Source organism: Rattus norvegicus, chromosome 8, assembly GCF_021556685.1.
Source record: "Rattus norvegicus strain SHRSP/BbbUtx chromosome 8, alternate assembly SHRSP_T2T, whole genome shotgun sequence".
NCBI lineage: Eukaryota > Metazoa > Chordata > Mammalia > Rodentia > Muridae > Rattus > Rattus norvegicus.
Genome location: NC_141541.1, coordinates 102,950,728 through 102,967,807, shown reverse-complemented (window position 1 = coordinate 102,967,807; position 17,080 = coordinate 102,950,728). Strand labels below are relative to the sequence as shown.

The 17,080-nt window shown below is 42.5% G+C and overlaps 1 long non-coding RNA gene across 1 annotated transcript; it reads right to left on the bottom strand.

Moving 5' to 3' along the window:
* Nucleotides 1–13,659: 13,659 nt before the first annotated feature.
* LOC103690449 (uncharacterized) lies at nt 13,660–16,682 on the bottom strand. Its single transcript, XR_015627939.1, has 2 exons — nt 16,131–16,682; nt 13,660–14,363 (listed from the first exon to the last, which is right to left on the bottom strand). It is a non-coding gene; the product is annotated as an uncharacterized LOC103690449 (long non-coding RNA).
* Nucleotides 16,683–17,080: the final 398 nt, after the last annotated feature.

Here is a 17,080-nt window from a genome sequence, read left to right as displayed (position 1 = left end):
TAAGGCCCACAGTGCTTAGATTATGGTCAGGCCAATACATCTGTGAGTATGCATCACTAAGAGCCGTCAAGACGTGAGGTCCCCGGCTGGTGGATAAAACACAGTGTGAACAAACCTTTCTACATGGCAGGTTACAAATGATAAGCAGAGGAGCAAACCACAGACAAATGGTAACAAGCGGTTAAGCTTAGGTGGGAACCTTTGTGGGTAGTGTAGAAATGACAGTTAATTATATGCCGTCACTTGAGTGATTTGCAGATAGTAATCACAGTCGCTGTCATTTTCCAAAACAAAAGACTTGTACATGCACAGACTATGCAGGCAGGTAATTTCTTCTTTTAACAAGTTTGATGAGACATCAAGATTGCTATGCTGTAAAGGTCCAGAAGAAAATGAAAATCCATTGCTACAACGTGCAGAATGAATACAAAGTAGCTGCTTAATTAGGCAGCTTGGCTTTTTTTTTTTTTGTAACAAATGGCAAGACACCAACTACATTTGCTGAACATTTCCAACATCATTTCTCACTCTGTGTGAAATGCTGCATTAAATACAAGGAGGAATGGCATAGATAAAAGAATAAGATACATAAAGATACAGGAGAGAGGGGGAATGCCACAAAAACAGATGTTTAGATTTCCTTGAAGCTTCAATGAGTCATGTTGCAAGTTTCTGAGGCACCTCTTATCACACCTGATTTGGGTTTAAAGTGAAAGAACAAAAACAAATTGTGCATTCAGTGAGCACCACCAAACACTACCAGGTTCTTAGCTTCCACTCTGTAATATTGTATTTTAAATGTTTGAAAGGCTGTATGTGATGCTTATTTTGGAATGTCAGCTTGACTACACCTGGAATGAACTAAAACCCAAGCAGTTGGGTACACCTGTGAAGAATTTTTTTCTTAATTTAATCATTTGAAGTGGGAAGACCCACATTTAATCCAGACCTTTAAGGTGGGAAGATCCACCTTTAATCTGGGCCACACCTTCTGCTGGCAGGTTATATAAATGGCATGGAAGAAGGAAGTTTGTTCTTTTTGCCTGCTTGCCCTAACTTTGGCTGGCAAGTCCATTCCTTCACGGGCACTAGGACCTACTTCTTTAGGATTCTCGTATATACTAAAGACCAGCTGGCACTTCTAGCCCCATGGACTGAGCAACTACCGGATTCCCAGACTTGCCATTGGTAAACAGGAGGACCACAGCCTATATAAGCCACTCTAATAAATCCCCTTTTCCTCTGATTTATTCTGGAGTCACAAAAATATTTTTGCTTATCTCAAATGCCTTTGTGTATCTGTGTACTTGCACACTCCCTCATCTGGAGCGAATGAAGAATGCTGTAGTTTGTAAAGCAACTAATAATGGATCATGATAGACATCAGGGGTGTCAGGTGCAAGCAAGAAAATTCCTTCCTAGTAATTTAAGACTCTCATACTGAAAGATAATCCAGTGGCTTACATCATCCACTGAGGGCTAAAGAAACAATTGCTTGTTCTGTTTCCCTAGCTAAGAGGACAATAATTACACTGTCACTGCTGGCAGAGCCAACCTGAACACTAAGAATTGTCCTTGAGTAATTCTCCAGGTCTCCTTTACATCTTACTGGTCCAAGACCCAGTTTTCATAGTACCTCAAAACTGTGGGGTCCTATGCTCTCAGACCTGGGCCACTTACAAAGTGGCTTCCCAGTCACAGCCCTGTGGATGGTTCTATGGTTTTATGGCAACTGAAATTCTGCTGCAAACCTTATTACCTTACTTACTTTAATTACCTCCTATTTTATGATGTAAGTTTATTCACTTTATCCGAGCTTACTGGAATGGGGTTGGTTGGGCTTTGCATGGTCAATATTATGGTTTAAAAGTAAATCATCTACTGGAGGCTCCTGGTAGCACACGTGTTCACCAAGTTGGTGGCACTTATAGAGAAGGTTGTGCAAACCTCACCAGCCTAGCTGGAGGAAGCAAGTCACTTTGTGACTGTGAATATAGTGTGGCTGGCAGTCCCCTGCTACTGCCACTGGTCTTCCCCACCCTTAATGTATTACCTCAAAATGTAAGCTCTGTAGTGTAGCATTTTATCCAGAGATTCAACCTTCCATCTTGAACAGAAACTTGTTTTTCTAAAGTGTGGGAGGAGCTCGTGAGGATGTGGAATGTTAAAAGGGAGATGAAACAACAGAATGCTTTGAGGGGAGGTGAAACATTTCATCAGACAGGGAAGCTCTTTAAGCCCAGAAGTAAACAACTCAGAAATTGCAGGAAGTCCCTAAAACAAACCAGACTGGAACTCTTCCTCCCCAGGCATATGTATGCCATAAGAAATGCTAAAGGATATGCTCAGACAGGCCAAACTCTCAGATTTTCGTATCAGCTGAGTCACCTGGGAAGAATAAGAGACAAGCAGAGCTGCCTGAAGAGACTCAGTTCAATCGAGTTGTGTAGAAAGGAAGCCCGCCAGCCTACAAGCTGCTTGCAAATTGTGCATCGAACTCCAGGTTCCCAGCTTTCATGAGCTGTGGTAAGCTTGTGGCAATGCTCTGTGTTCGAGTTCCTTCTGCTCCTATAAGTAACCCCAATAAAACTGGTTCACCAAGTTGGACTTTGGTGGTATCCTTTCCTTGGTCTGTTGTCTGTATCTGGAGTGAATATATGTTTGTTCATGTCTCCATAGAAAGTGTGTCACAGATCCTTCCCTAAGTTGTTTCTTACCAGGTATTTTAATCACAGCGATAAGAAAGTAGTTAATGTAGCTAATGTCGTGCCACTGGGAGCCTAAGCAGCTCCAGGCTAGTGCAAACTGTGTACACTTGAGCCTGCTTACGAATTGCCTGACCCTGATTCTGTGCCTGCTGTTGATAAAGTGCACCCACTGTGTGTGTCTTCTCAAGGAGCTGTGGCCAGCTTAGAAATACATCCCTCCATACTCTCACTTCCACTGTTCCACTTAGTTTCCTCAGGCTATTACTGACCCCCATAGAACCATGGCGTCTAAGTTTTTATCTCCTCGTCTCTGTTTCCTGGGAAATGTGTGTGAAGTTAGCATCACAACCCTTACATTTTAAATTTCGGAGCTGAAACAGCTGGCTGATCCTGGGATCCATGCCATGTCCTTGCTGCCAGGGAGGTAGGAAAAGCAACATCTGCCTCCCTTGTGATACTGGGGTAAGAGGCGGAGTCTCTTCTACAGCGTGAACTCTGAATAGCAAGTGTTTGGATTCTGAATGCAAGGTCACAAGTGGCCTTGCTTAGCCCTTACAGTCCCCTTCCTACCTATTCAACCTGTCTCGGGGGATCTGTCCTCTTCTATCTCCTAACACTTTCAATCTGTGTTAGCATTTGCTACTAATACGCTTGTCTCCTGGTCATCCTACTAGGTCAGATGCCCCAGGTTGACTCACCCTTCCTATCCTCACAGTCCCTGACAGAGATCAATTCTCCTTTGTATTTCTGTCCACAGGTCAACGGGCTGTTCTCACACTGGTCTGTCATTAACATTCCAGTTCTTTGCTGACTCCAAAGTCGAAGAAACGAGTTTCCAATACAAATAGTAACCACTGGGTACCCCACGTCTCTCAGAGCAGAGGAGCACCAAGTCAGTCAGCTAGGATCTGAGGCTATGGAACAGCCAGGTGCTAGGGCTTCCAGCCTTTAATGCAGTGTCTGGGAAAGTCTTGGACGGGCCTCAAAGGGGACTATAACTAGATATCCTGGACTACAGCTGTAGTCCATTTTGTAGTGTAGTCTGCTGAAAATGTACATGTTGTATAATGGTTGGGCAACATCTTTTAGGAAAGCAGAAATGCAGATAATGCTCCCTGCAGTCCCCCGCCTTTCCTCTCCTGCCCACATTAGGTAGTTCTCACTGAAACACTGGGGTAGGGAGGGGGCTTCCCATGGCATCCCGTCTCTCTGCAATCCAGAAATCCAGTACACTCATGTAGGTTTTTATGACATAAGAGAAAAACATTCCTATTCACTATCACAACTTTTCTGGCAAGTCAGGGTGAAGGGTTTTGTCTTTAAAAACTCAGTTTAGTAAGTCAGTTTCCTCACAAATGCAAGTAAAGGGCACTGGAGAATGGACAGTTCCGTTTTTTACACATATGCTGTAAGATCTAATGGCAGGTCTGTCTGTTGCTCACTGATGCCCAGATAAATGGTGGAAAAGCTAATTATCCTGATCTGATGGTTTCGTGTTGTGTGTATCAAAACATCATGCTTTGAACATGGATATGTAGAGCTGTGCTTTTAAGTTTTTATTAGAGGTGTGTGTGTGTGTGTGTGTGTGTGTGTGTATGTATGTGTGTGTGTGTGTGTGTGTGTGTGTGTGTGTGTGTGTGTGTTGGAGGGGGATATGAACACATGAGTTCAGGAGCCCTCAGAGGCCCGAGACACTGAATTCCTCTGAAGCTGAAGTTTCAGGCAGTTGTGAGCCACCTGTCATGGGTGCTGAGAAGTGAACTCAGGTCCAGTACAAGAGGAGTAGGGCTCTTAACTGCTGAGCCATTTCTCCAGCCTTGGAGTTCTTATCATCATCATCATCATCATCATCATCATCATCATCATCATCATCAACCATGCACAGAGCTCTCACATCGTGGGGGCCTGGATTGCAGCACAGAAAGAGAAAAGCCTTCATGCACCAGGATTCTCCCCTTCCCTTGGATGAGTCGTATCCCAGAGGTGACTCTGTTACTCAAGCTAAGTTCCTCTGACCATGTCAAAGGAAGAAACCTCTAATTCCTTAGCCTAATCTCCATCTAACCTGGTGCCCCTTGGACACTATGATAATCTCCGTGAAATCATGACTCTGCTGGAAATGAAGACCACCTAGTGCGCATAGAAGCTCAACTCGGTTTGGTTCTGTGGGGCCCGGCTTCAACACGATAGAACTGAATTACTCTTTCCCTTTGCAAAAACTGATACAGTTTTTACAAAATCAATTCAATCTGTCTGGTACCTGAAACAGCAGGTTATCTGCATTGCTAATAATTGCTTATTTTTGAGTTGTTAGGGTTCACTCTTAAAGCCCCTGATGACACAGTTAGCAACTGTTTAAGGTGCAATTTGTGGACGTTCCAGGCTAAGCAGCACTATGCAGACTACTCAGAGGAAAATTACCAGACTTTTCAGTCTGGAGAAGATGGAAGGTAAACAATGGGGTCTCCTAAACTTACAAGTTGATGGTTATAAAAGCATGTGCTGGGTAGAGTTATAACGTCAAAAAGTGCAAGGTGCTTTTCACTTGGGGCTGGACGGGCAGGATTAGAAAAAGAGACCTCAAAAGAGGGAGTTACAACTGTTGTCAGGATCAAGCGATTGTTTCCTTGTTGAAGTAGACAAACAACCTCAACAGCTGTGATGATCAGGGCCAACAGAAAGAAGCGTTTACTAAGAGAGAGAACTAGAAATCCAAGAAGTATTTAGAATATGAGGAAGGGCCTTACATGCTATTATTGGAATTCCAGCCTCAACTGCACCAACATCAGACATGGAATGTTTTCATGCTAGATATGGCAATCCTTAGATAAGTGCAGTTGTCCAGTGGAAAGTTTAGGCAGCCATCACGGGGCACCCCCCAGCCTACTCTGGAAGCTGGAAAGAAAGAACACACAGCATGTCAAGAAGTGAGGACAGGGTGAAGAAGGAGATAGGGTGGATAATGAGTACCCGAGCATTGAAGGGAGAGAGAATTCCAGTGTCCTACTGCACAGTAGGGTAAATATGGTACAACTTTTAAAGTAGCTAGAAAAGAGGACTTTGGATGTTGACAGCACAAAGAAATAATAAACGTTCAAAGTGAAAGAAATACGGTTATACAGATCTGCCACTATAACTTGAATGCATGCATCAAAATATCACACTATAGACTATTATAGATCAATAAAATATAAGCAGGAAAATGAAGAAATCACAAGTACATAAAAACAGAACCGGTCATTAGTAGAACCTAGTGATTTAAGTGTGGTCCAAGCGAAGGAGGAAGGAATGTGAGCATGTAGCATTCTGGGTAAGGAAAAAAACGAACTTTTTTTTAAAAAATAGCATTTTACTTGGGAAATAGAAAGTACAGGGATATAGACAAGTCAAATTACATCCCAATGTGTTGTGCATGTGTCTCAATGGGCATGTCTTCTGCCTAAGGAATCCTTGGAGAACACTTTACCACAGCTGGAGAGCCCAAGCAAGAAGTGGTCTAGCTTCACTTCCTGCTGCATGCTGGGTAACACGCTCTACATCTATCACTACTTCTAGTAGACTCTGTTGGGTTAGTGTTTTGGTAAGGGCCTTTTCCACGGCCGGCCTGCCTGGAAGCTCAGCTCTCACAATGTATAACCCCAGATCCCAGCAATATCTCTCAGAGAATCCTAGTAAGAACAGGTATAGAATACAGACCTCTAGAATTCATCAGGTTTTGTGATGACCAATGTGGGTAAGTGACACTGGTTCACAGTGGGGTCCATAGCCACATTCAGGGACATATTCCCACACAGTGCTGAAGGACAGCCACGCTTGACCACAGTGTCAAAGAAATGCACGGGAAGGGAAGGGACCATGGCATCCCACCAGGCTGATGCTTCCAGAGCTGAAGGGATTAACTCATGAGTTGCAGAGAAATAGCAGCTCAGGCTGAGTAGTTAAAGGCAGGTCCTTTTGTTTCTCAAGCTTGGAGATCAGAAAAGAAATAAAAACAAAAACTGAAATCTCTAATCCTGTCCGTGTGTGTGTGTGTGTGTGTGTGTGTGTGTGTGTGTGTGTGTGTGTATGTTTGCGTGCGTATGTGAAGTTAAATATTTTCTATCATGGGATAAAAAAAAAATGTTCAAACTTAAAACCTGCAGAGTCATGGCTGTCTCTTCTACAGTTTCCCTGGGTTGATTTAGACATTCTCAAGTACAGGGATAAAAATGTTCCAGCAGGGGTCTCTCTCTGCACGTGGTACCAAGCCTGCCTCGAATTCTCTCCATCTCTTATCCTCCGTGCCATGTAAATGGATGCCCTGGCAAAACATGTCAACATTTCTCTCTTATAGAACTAGAAAGCCACAGACGAGATGAAATGCAACATCACACTCATGACCCGGCTGATGAGCATGTTTGTGCACTGTGCACTATTCATCAAGTCAAACGCCTAGAATCCATACGTTTCTGTCTTTACACATTGAGTATGATACCTGACTTCTAAACAAGTTTCTTTAACATCCTTTGTTTACTTCCTCTAACTACCTAGGATACTGGATATTTTGGCAGATTGACATGTATTTCATTAACTATTACTATTAATTATTATTATTATTTTGAGACAGAGTCGTACTATAAAGGTCAAGCTGGCCTTGAACTATAGATTCTCTTGCCTCTACCTTAGTGCTAGGACAATAGGCACGAAGCAATATGCCTGGATATTTTTATTTTTATTTTATGTTATACCATTTTATTTTATTTTATTTTGAGATAGGATCCAATTAGCTTAATATGGTGTCAGAATTGCCATATGGGTAACAATGACCCTGAACTCCAGATTCTCCTTCATAACTGCTGGGGTTACTAGCATGTGTCCCCATGCCCAGCTTCTGTCTTTTATATGTGTTTTTCCAACTGCTTCAGCTACTTTCTATTGTGATGCAACACCATGACAAATACAGCTTTAAGAAGAAAGTATTTAATCTGGCTTAAGGACCAACTGAGAACTACTATCTTGAGTAACAATGATGAAAAGGAAAATGCACTCTGGGACTGGAGGGAGTCCTTTTGAAACCTCAAAGCCCTGGGTGACACACCTTCTCCAACAGTGACACACCTTATAATCCTTCCCAAGCAGCCCCACCAAGCGTGGATCAAATATTCAAATTTATGAGCCTATAAGAGCCATTCTTATTCAAACTACTACCAAGGCAACTAAGGCTTGGTGTGTGTGTGTATGTGTGTGTTTGTAGGGTGGGGGAGCAGGGAAACAGGGAAAACTTGGTGCACTATCCAACCGAGGCCTTGACTTGTTTGAAGTGAAGATGGTAACAGTGGGCAGAGCCTGGGGCAAAGACCATGCTCGCCTTCCTATAGAGGGTTGTCCTTGCTGTCAACTGTTTGATTTGCTCAGCCTCTAAAGGTCAAAGTTCAAGGTCATCTTTAGCTATGTAGTAGAATGTTGTTGACTAAAATGCACTGCCCAGGTGAAACAGACACCGTTTACAAAAAGCTGTGTTCAGATTCCTAGGAACATATTTTTGCAAGTACCTGGACTGCTGGTTTGATTTCTGTACTTTCATCTCAAGCTTTGGCTATTGTTCTTTTGCTCTGTTTCTTTATGCTAGCCACCATTATGTATACCCTTTCTGCTTCTGTTTTTCAGTCTTTATTCTCTTATGTCTGAAAATTCATTAAAATCTGGAAAAAAATTGAATATCTTGGTGGCCCCTTTTGATAATAGACATATTTTCCCGTCACAAAAAAGTTAATATTGGACTATAAAAACTTCCATCCTGATTGATAATAGAACACAGACAATATTAAGTAAAAATGTTTTATTCCAAATGGCATTGCCACTTATTCTTTAAGAGTATTAAAGAATTACCTTAATTCCATCATGGGGGAAAAAAGGGGCCATTAAGCTTCTGTAATGACGGAAATATATATTTATAATGGAGCAAATGGCACTGTGCCTTTGTCTGAAGCAATCCCAATGTCCAATAAAGAAGAGTCACATTTGAATGTGGTGCCTCTGAACACCAGATATTATAAGAATTCCTAGTCAGCAGGATGTCTTGCCAAAAGCACTCCACTTGATTTAGGCTGTCTCGCTCACTTGTGGCTCACTGGAGAAATCCTGATCAACTCCAGGACAGACCTTGGCATCCCATCCTGTCCATCCCAAGGCGCTGCAGAGTACGCTGAGCATTCGAGCTTTTGCTGGGGCTCATGTGCTCCTTCCTGCTTCCCTCTTTCCTGTGCAAGCCATATTTCCCCCTCTGTTTCGGTTATTGTTTTCCTTCTCTCTTGCTTGTTCAATTTCTGTATAATCATTCCTCTTTGCTCTGACGCTTCATTTCAGCCTCGACCAATTTTTCCCCGGGTAACCCTCTTTGATACCAATTGACAGTCTAAGTTTTTTTTTTCTTCTTCTTCTTTTACTTTCCAAAGGTTTCTGTTGCCATAGTGATGTTTCACGATTATCATGCCCATGACAACTTCCCCTGGCACTCTGGTTGCTATAACAATACCAGTCAGTAGAGAAATCTGTGGGAACTTGTGAGAAAGATGGTGGTTCACGCCTCTGTGTGAGGCAGTTTGCTGGGAGATGCTTCATATTTAATAGTTGTTCATAGCACCAAAAAAAAAAAAATCAGTCCGCAAATATGGGCAACTCATTTTTCCTGGATTAAAACATTATGAGAGTCACATTTGTGTTTCACACATTGAAGAGAATTTCTCCCTTTGTCTAGGCTTTTGTCCGGTCTTTCTTCCCACTTAAAATTTTTGAGAAAAATATAACCTGTAACTTAATAAAGATAGCTGTTATAGGTGTAACTCATCTCCGAATTCGTACATCAGAATCCCAAAACACGACAAGACTGCTTCTGGAAATAATGTTTTTGTGAGTGTGAGGCCCTAACCCAATAGAATTAGTGTCCTGATAAGAAGGCATAGCATGAAGAAGGGAGCCAGTGGGAAGGGGGACCAAGGGAGGGTTATAAAAGGAGAGGACAATTCACACTATACACATCTATTAAAACTGCAGAACAAAAAGTATTATTTTGTATCATTAATCTATATGCCAATAAAAACATTTGAAGATGACAGAGCAACAAGGTAAGTCAGCGGGGGAGAATGCCCTCACCAGGAAATGCACACCTTAATCATATACTTCCATTCCTCCCGAGCTTCGAGAAAATTAACTTGCCTCATGTAAGCCACTTGGGCTATGGCATTTGTTATAATAACACAAGGTGATTATCATAAATCTCAATACTACTTAACATTCATAACTTCTGCTCGCTCCTTTTGGTTTTAAAGATGCCAATTTCTAGAGATATAGCCAAATAAAATCAGAGTACTGCACTTGTGCATTGTTTGTCTCTGAATGCTGGATGGACCAGGAGGTGCATACCACACACTGCACGTTGTGCTTCTCTTGTTGGTACCGCCTGCTTAGTCTACAGAGACTAATAAGTAATTACCTTTAGTATAAGACTCCGTCGTTGTTGTTGATGATGTCATTGTCGCTGTGTCATCTGCTGAGATTATAAAGTATGGTGACTTACAGCTATCCACTTTCCCTCTATAAGGAATGGGAAGAGGGAGGAACAGCCACAACACCAAAGCTTGCTCAGGACTCATGACAAAAATACCTCTTGGTGACACGTTCTATGTACAAAAAGCCAGGTGAAGGCCAGTAGCTGACGAAAGGAGAAGGAAGTTTAATACATGTCAAAGTGTGTTTGCAAAAGATACCAAAACACAGAATTTTGCTAATGAAAAATTTATGCACTGGCTCATTCTTTTGGTTCCTAGATTTGCTTCCACCCACGGTGACAAACAAAATAGCATTGTTTGAGCACGGTCATGACATGAAAGCCAGTATCAGCTGGCTATATCGTCAGTCCATAATGTTTATGAATGTCATAGCATAAATATGCTGAAGTTGAAAGTTTCTTAGGGGATCTTGAGAAAGACTATGCTACGACAATGTTGATGTGGAAAGTAGTTTCTGTTATTTTATTATAAATTGTCCTAATTTTGTTTAAATAACCTGATTTTTCTAATTATCATAGTAAAGGAAACCCTGTGTTGCTTTTTTCATTAGTGACAATGGCAATAACTTTCTTCCTTTCTCCCCACCCCCACCCCCACCCCCGGGGCTGAGGACCAAACCCAGGGCTTTGTGCTTGCTAGGCAAGCGATCTACCACTGAGCTAAATCCCCAACCCCAGCAATAACTTTCTATGCGTGGTAGGCACCCTGTTAACAAGCAAGTCTGTTGAGGTTTGGTCTTTTGCTGTGTACTGTAATGCTAAGTGTGGGCCCTCCAAGACTAGTTGTCCCAGAATGGAGAGAATCCACGTGTAGACTCAACTGATGTTATGTAACCTCCCCTCCCCCGCCCCCCGCCCCCCGCCCCCCAAGTTACTTCTGATTGACAAATAAACAGCTCATAGCTAGGCAGAGGATACTTAGACTGGGGTTAGGATCCCTGATCTGGAGGTTGTTAGAGAGCCACCACGAGGAAGAAGAAGGAGAAAAGAGAAGCCACCATGGGCTAGGTGAGTCATGCAAATGTGGCCCTGAGGGCTGGCCAATTGGAGTTAAGAGCAGCCCAGATGAAACACAGTAAATAACTCAGGTTATCAATAGGAAAGTAGATTCTAATGATACAGAGGGTAGATATCTGCCCAGGTCTTGTGTTGTTTAAGGCTTATTGTAAATATAAAGGGTGTGTGTGTCAAAATTTTATCCAGGAGTTAAATGATCAAAAGTGGGATAGAAACCCTGGATTGAGGTTAAAAATTTCTACAACGTAAGTCAAATCTACAACTTCCAGTTGTCACCGTGAATGTAGCTAGACTAATAGATCAGAGAGGTTCGATGATGTGCAGAGAGGTAACGCTGACATTTTCAGAATTTCTCTCACAGATCAAGAATAGCACTGCCACTCCACCCCAAAACCATTGTCAACCAAAGGGACAGGCTAAAACCTGTTGGGCTGGCCTTGAAGACAGTTGCTTACATTCCAGAGTCCCAACTGAGTCAAATTAGCTGAACAGCTGCTGATACACTTGGACGTAGCTTCGGTTTGTTTGTGTGTTCTTTGTGCCGGTGTGACAGGGCAAGAGGGTGCAGAAGTTCCCACGTCTTGTGTTTCTGCCGAGGCCATTTTAGGTTTAACTAGAATTTGAGGGTTCCTTGATGGAGAATCCTGTGGAAAATTACCCAACTCTATTCTAGGATCAGAAAATCAGGATGCCCAAGCCAATTTATCTTAGCTTCCTTCAAACTGCCTGCTCCCTCTCCAGCTAACTGTTTACCTTAGATTCTATTAAACTGCCTGCTTGTGCAAAACCTCCCCCTGCATCTACAGAGTGAGGTACCAGGATATGGATTTTGCCTTTTAAAAAAATCTCTTACTCTACTATCCTATAGTCCCAATTGGCTAAAAAAGAAAAAAAGACTCTCAGTTGGCCATAGATCATATCTGTGTGTTCTTTGGTGGGTTCCCTGGAACACCAGCAAGACATTAACCAAACCCCTGTCCTCACTGCCTTCCCCTAGTGAGTCAAGTAGATTGTGGCTTAAAAAAAGAAAATGAGATTTCTGAAAAGGCAAGAGGCATCAGGCTAGGTTTAATCATCTAAGAAAAGTTGTAATTTGTAAAAATAAAGAAACGTTCATCTTCAGCCTCCTCCAGGTTTTGGTGACTAAGTTGTTGAAAAAGGAGTCTTAGTGTATTTGTGTGTGTGTGTGTGTGTGTGTGTGTGTGCGTGTGCGTGACGTGGGAGGAGAAATGAGCAAATAACTCTGTCTGAGAACAGACTGGCCTACGAAGAAGCCTGTTGGCTGTATTTTAAAACTTCCTTAGTCAGTTTGTAAGTCATGATTAGAAAAGAAATTGTTGCAATATATAGCTATCGCCAATTTTAGGACATCTACGTATTACTAATTGATACATGATTAGAAATAAAATTGCTTAGAGGGTGTGTGTTGCTTCCTGGGAATCCCAAAGTAGAAGTGATCCGGTCTAATACCTGGACTTTCACAATAAGCCTTTTATGTTCCTTATGTGGAAAAATTCCGTCAATAAAATGTGTTTCAAATAACTATCCTCTCTTTGAAAACGCTTGAATCACACTGAGACTCTCCACAGAAGTATGAGGATTCTCATATTTCTAAGAGACTATCCCGTGAAAGGACAGGAGAAACAGGAAATTTTCACACAGCATGGAAGAGGGCGGGGCTAACCCAGTGGGCAGAGAGACAAAGGCCAGTAGCTCACCCAGCCTTTTCACCCCTAGACGTTTTATGGCCTCCCTGCTCTGAACTACATTTATGAGCTAACCCAGGAAGTGTGTTCGATTGGAAACTGGAGATTTTTCTAGTTAAATGTAGGTTTATGTACAACAGACCCCTCAGGCCATTTTCTGGACTGTAACTGAGTATGAGAAGTAATGACTACCTTGAATGGCTCCTAGAAGTGAGCCAAGAGGTAAGCAGTGTTAAGTGTGGCACAGTTCAAAAGGCCTGACTGAACAATTAAAGGGCCTGCTTCTTAGCCATCTTTTTCATTCTCAGAATACCTTCGAGACAATTACATAATATTTCTAGGTTTCAGTTGCTCCTAAAACTTTAGAGGTGTTTCAGAAACAACTTGAAAACGGCTCTTTGGTTAATATTCTTGGCAATAAAAATAGGGCTAACATCTAGGAGCTTCTCTGCAGACAAGGAGGGGAGAAACAACAGAATAGTGGGCCCTGGTTTCCTGTGTTCTGGATACCACAATTTTAAACTATGAAAGATCTTGCGTATTAACTTACTTAAGCCCCTTTGTAAAGAGTACGTGAACTTGTATCATATAGAGAAAGTACATCAAAATGACTTTTCAAAGTAATTGGAGTTAAGGGAAAATAGTTCTGGCCTTCCCAGTAGCTGAATTAAACAGGAAAGGATAACCAAGTACAGAATTTACTGTGCTTTTAAGTCCTGGGTGATGGTTGAAAAGAGATGTGTGGGATTTTCTTTGGACAGTCTCTCCCAGGGCAAAGGTGACAGAGGCCTTTCACATAGTTTCCTTTAGAGCAGGACTTTATGATGTGTGATGATGATTTTCAACTGGGATGGTCCACAGAAGATGCCCTGTTCCCACAGAGGGATAATCCCACGCCTCCAGCCCCTTGTTATAGGTCAGCCGTTTGACATCTTCGAGTTTGGAAGGAACTGCAGGTGTTCGTAATGTAGCATGCTTTGGGGGACGAGTCCTTTTACTATCATGATGAATTTCGATGGCTGTTTCCTTTTATTTTTCAGAAGGAGCAAACTTCAGAACAATGAAGCAGAGCCTGTCTATGTGAACCAAAGTTGTTACAATTGGGGTGGAAAGTTCTTTGGTGATCGTGTTTGAATGTTCATTAGCATCTGAAACACCAAGTAAGATTCAAATGTTGGTGACTTCTTAGTGGACAGTAGTCCACTCATAGTGAAGAGGTTGTTGGCAAAGAGCTGACCTGGCCCACTAACCCGCACAGGAGCCGGGTACTGGTACATCATTGTCTCTCTCTCCCTTTGGTTCACATGGAGAATTGTAAACCCCAAACACTTCACAGTGGACCTGAGGGTACACAGGTGGCTTCTTGACTCCTATTTGTTGTAATTCCTTGAAAATATAAAGCAAAACATTGGAACCGTGAAGACATACCCATACAGCCCCTCCTAGAAGCTGGAGGTTGGCCAAAAGACCTTCCTGTCCCCTTTGAACCTCTTCCTCCCATTCCTCTTCCTCCTGCAGTCATTTGATCATGTGGTGGCTTTTGTCCTTGGCTTGTCTTAACCTCCCTTCTGTAAGCAGTTTTATTAACGTATAATTTTGAAGTGGTGGAAAGTTGAACTGCTTTTAGACTATGTTTTTTACCACTCCACACCTTTCTTCCTCCTCTGCCACCCCTGCCCTCATCATCCTCCTTTCTTTCTTCTTGGTGTTGCTGAAAGGAGGTCTTACTGAGTCACCTAAGCCTACTTTGAATTCTCTATTTAACACAGATCGGCCTTGAACTTCCTGTGTCCTCCCAAGGACTTCACTTAATTAAGAGCATGAGCTACTCTGTCTACCTTAGAGAACAGCCTACGATGCTAATATATTCAAGTTTGTGCCACTATCACCGTAAGTTTAGGAATTCACTTCCTCGGCCATCACTGTTGCTTAGCCTCTTGTTCTTGCAGCCTTGCCAACCACTGACTTAAAGGACTGCCCATTTTCTAAGTTCATCTTTTCTATATACTGTTATAGAAAGAGAACCCTACCTGTGGATTTTGCTTTCTTTTCTACTCCTGCTTTAGTCTCCAGTGCTAGGCTGCCCTTTGCTAGATAGAAATATTTTTATGAATTCTTTCCTTTTATGATAATAAGGTTTTTTTGTTTCTGTTTTTTTTCCTCCATCTTTATTAACTTGGGTATTTCTTATTTACATTTTGATTGTTATTCCCTTTCCCGGTTTCTGGGCCAACATCTCCCCAGCCCCTCCCCCTCCCCTTCTATATGGGTGTTCCCCTCCCCATCCTCCCCCTATTACTGCCCTCCCCCCAACAATCATGTTCACTGGGGGTTCAGTCTTAGCAGGACCAAGGGCTTCCCCTTCCACTGGTGCTCTTACTAGGATATTCATTGCTACCTATGGGGTCAGAGTCCAGGGTCAGTCCATGTATAGTCTTTGGGTAGTGGCTTAGTCCTTGGAATGATAAGTTTTGTCCATCTGTTTTTACACATGACATTCCCTGTAATCCCTTCAGTTCCTTCCCACCTCCCCTCCTCTCCCTTCTAGATCCACCCCCTGTTGGTCTCTCATTAGAAAACAAACCGGCTTCTATGGGAAAATAGTAAAATAAATATAATAAGATAAAATAAAAACTAATAGGACAAACCAAACAATCCCATAAAAATACTAAGCTGTATGTGTGTGTATGTATTATATTTATACATATATAAATAAGATTAACATTAAAAAGCAAAATAAAAGTTTTGAAGAAGTCCTGACAAGACCAGAGAATACAAGGAACCTTCAGTGATGCTGTTGAATTGTTTTCTGTTGGCCATCTTCTGCTGGGCATGTGGCCTATCATTAAGAGTAGTTTGTTTCTCCAGCGAGACTCCCTTGGAGAAAACTAGATTTTCATTTGCTAGTGGTTATCAACCGCAGATGGCTTCTGGCTTAGGAATGGCGGCTTGTATCTACTCCTCCTTTCAGCTATGGAATCCCATCTTCTACAGATCTATGCCGGCCCTGTGCATCCTGCCTCAGTCTCTGTGGTGTCCTCTACCCTGCCCCACAGCTATTTCCACCTTCTCTTCTGCAGGGTTCCCTGAGGTCCAAGGGAGGTTGGGGGTATTTAATGGAGACATCCCATGGAGGCTCTAGTCTCTCATTACCATGTAGACTCTAGTCTCTCCTTCCTGTGCAATGTCCTGCTGTGGTTTTTGTTCCCATCTGTTGTAGGAGGAAGCTTCTCTGGTGATGGCTGAGCCAGGCACTGACCTGTGAGTTCAGCAGAATCACACAGGACTCTTGATGGAAGAGCATCTGACCTAGTATGAGGTGACTGAGAGATAGCCGTGCTCTCACTGTGACTTTTTTTCTGTATCTCTTCCAGTTTGTTGCTGTAACAGACGTCTCTTGCTATCACCACCTCAGGAGTTAGCTGGCCTCAGGGAAGGCAATGGAAGCAGAGGAGGTAAAAGCAAAACCTTTGCTACTGAAGTATTTTCAGTTAGTACATTTCGTTTGAAATGCAGTTTAAATTTATAGAAGCGTTGAGCAGTAGGCATAGAGTTCTGTACCATCCTGGTGTGACACTCCTTCCTCAGACACTCTCTGTCCCAGCGTCACGCACTTTTATACACTCCCTGTCCCACATCCCCTACCCCCAGGTACTTCCTACCCCAACATCCTCTGCTTTCAGCCACTTCCTGTCCCAACATCCTCTCCTTTCAGCCACTTCCTGTCCCAACATCCTCTCCTTTCAGCCACTTCCTGTCCCAACCTCCTCTCCTTTCAGCCACTTCCTGTCCCAACCTCGTCTCCTCTCATACCTTTTCTGTCCCACCATCCTCTGCTCTCATAACCCCTCCCCCTAGCATCCCTCCTCTCATACACACCTGCCTTAGTCATGGTGCTTTACCACAGGAATAGAAAATTAAGTAATACAGCATCTTTCTTCAGAGTTTTGTAGGTTTTTCTCATATAAATCTTTTACTACTTCGTTGGATTTAAATATAAGTAGAAGTTGCTTAGGAAATTAATGTAAATGGAAATGTGTTTTTAATTTCAAATTCTACTTGTTCTTTGCTGGTATATAGGAAAACAATTAATTTATGTTAAA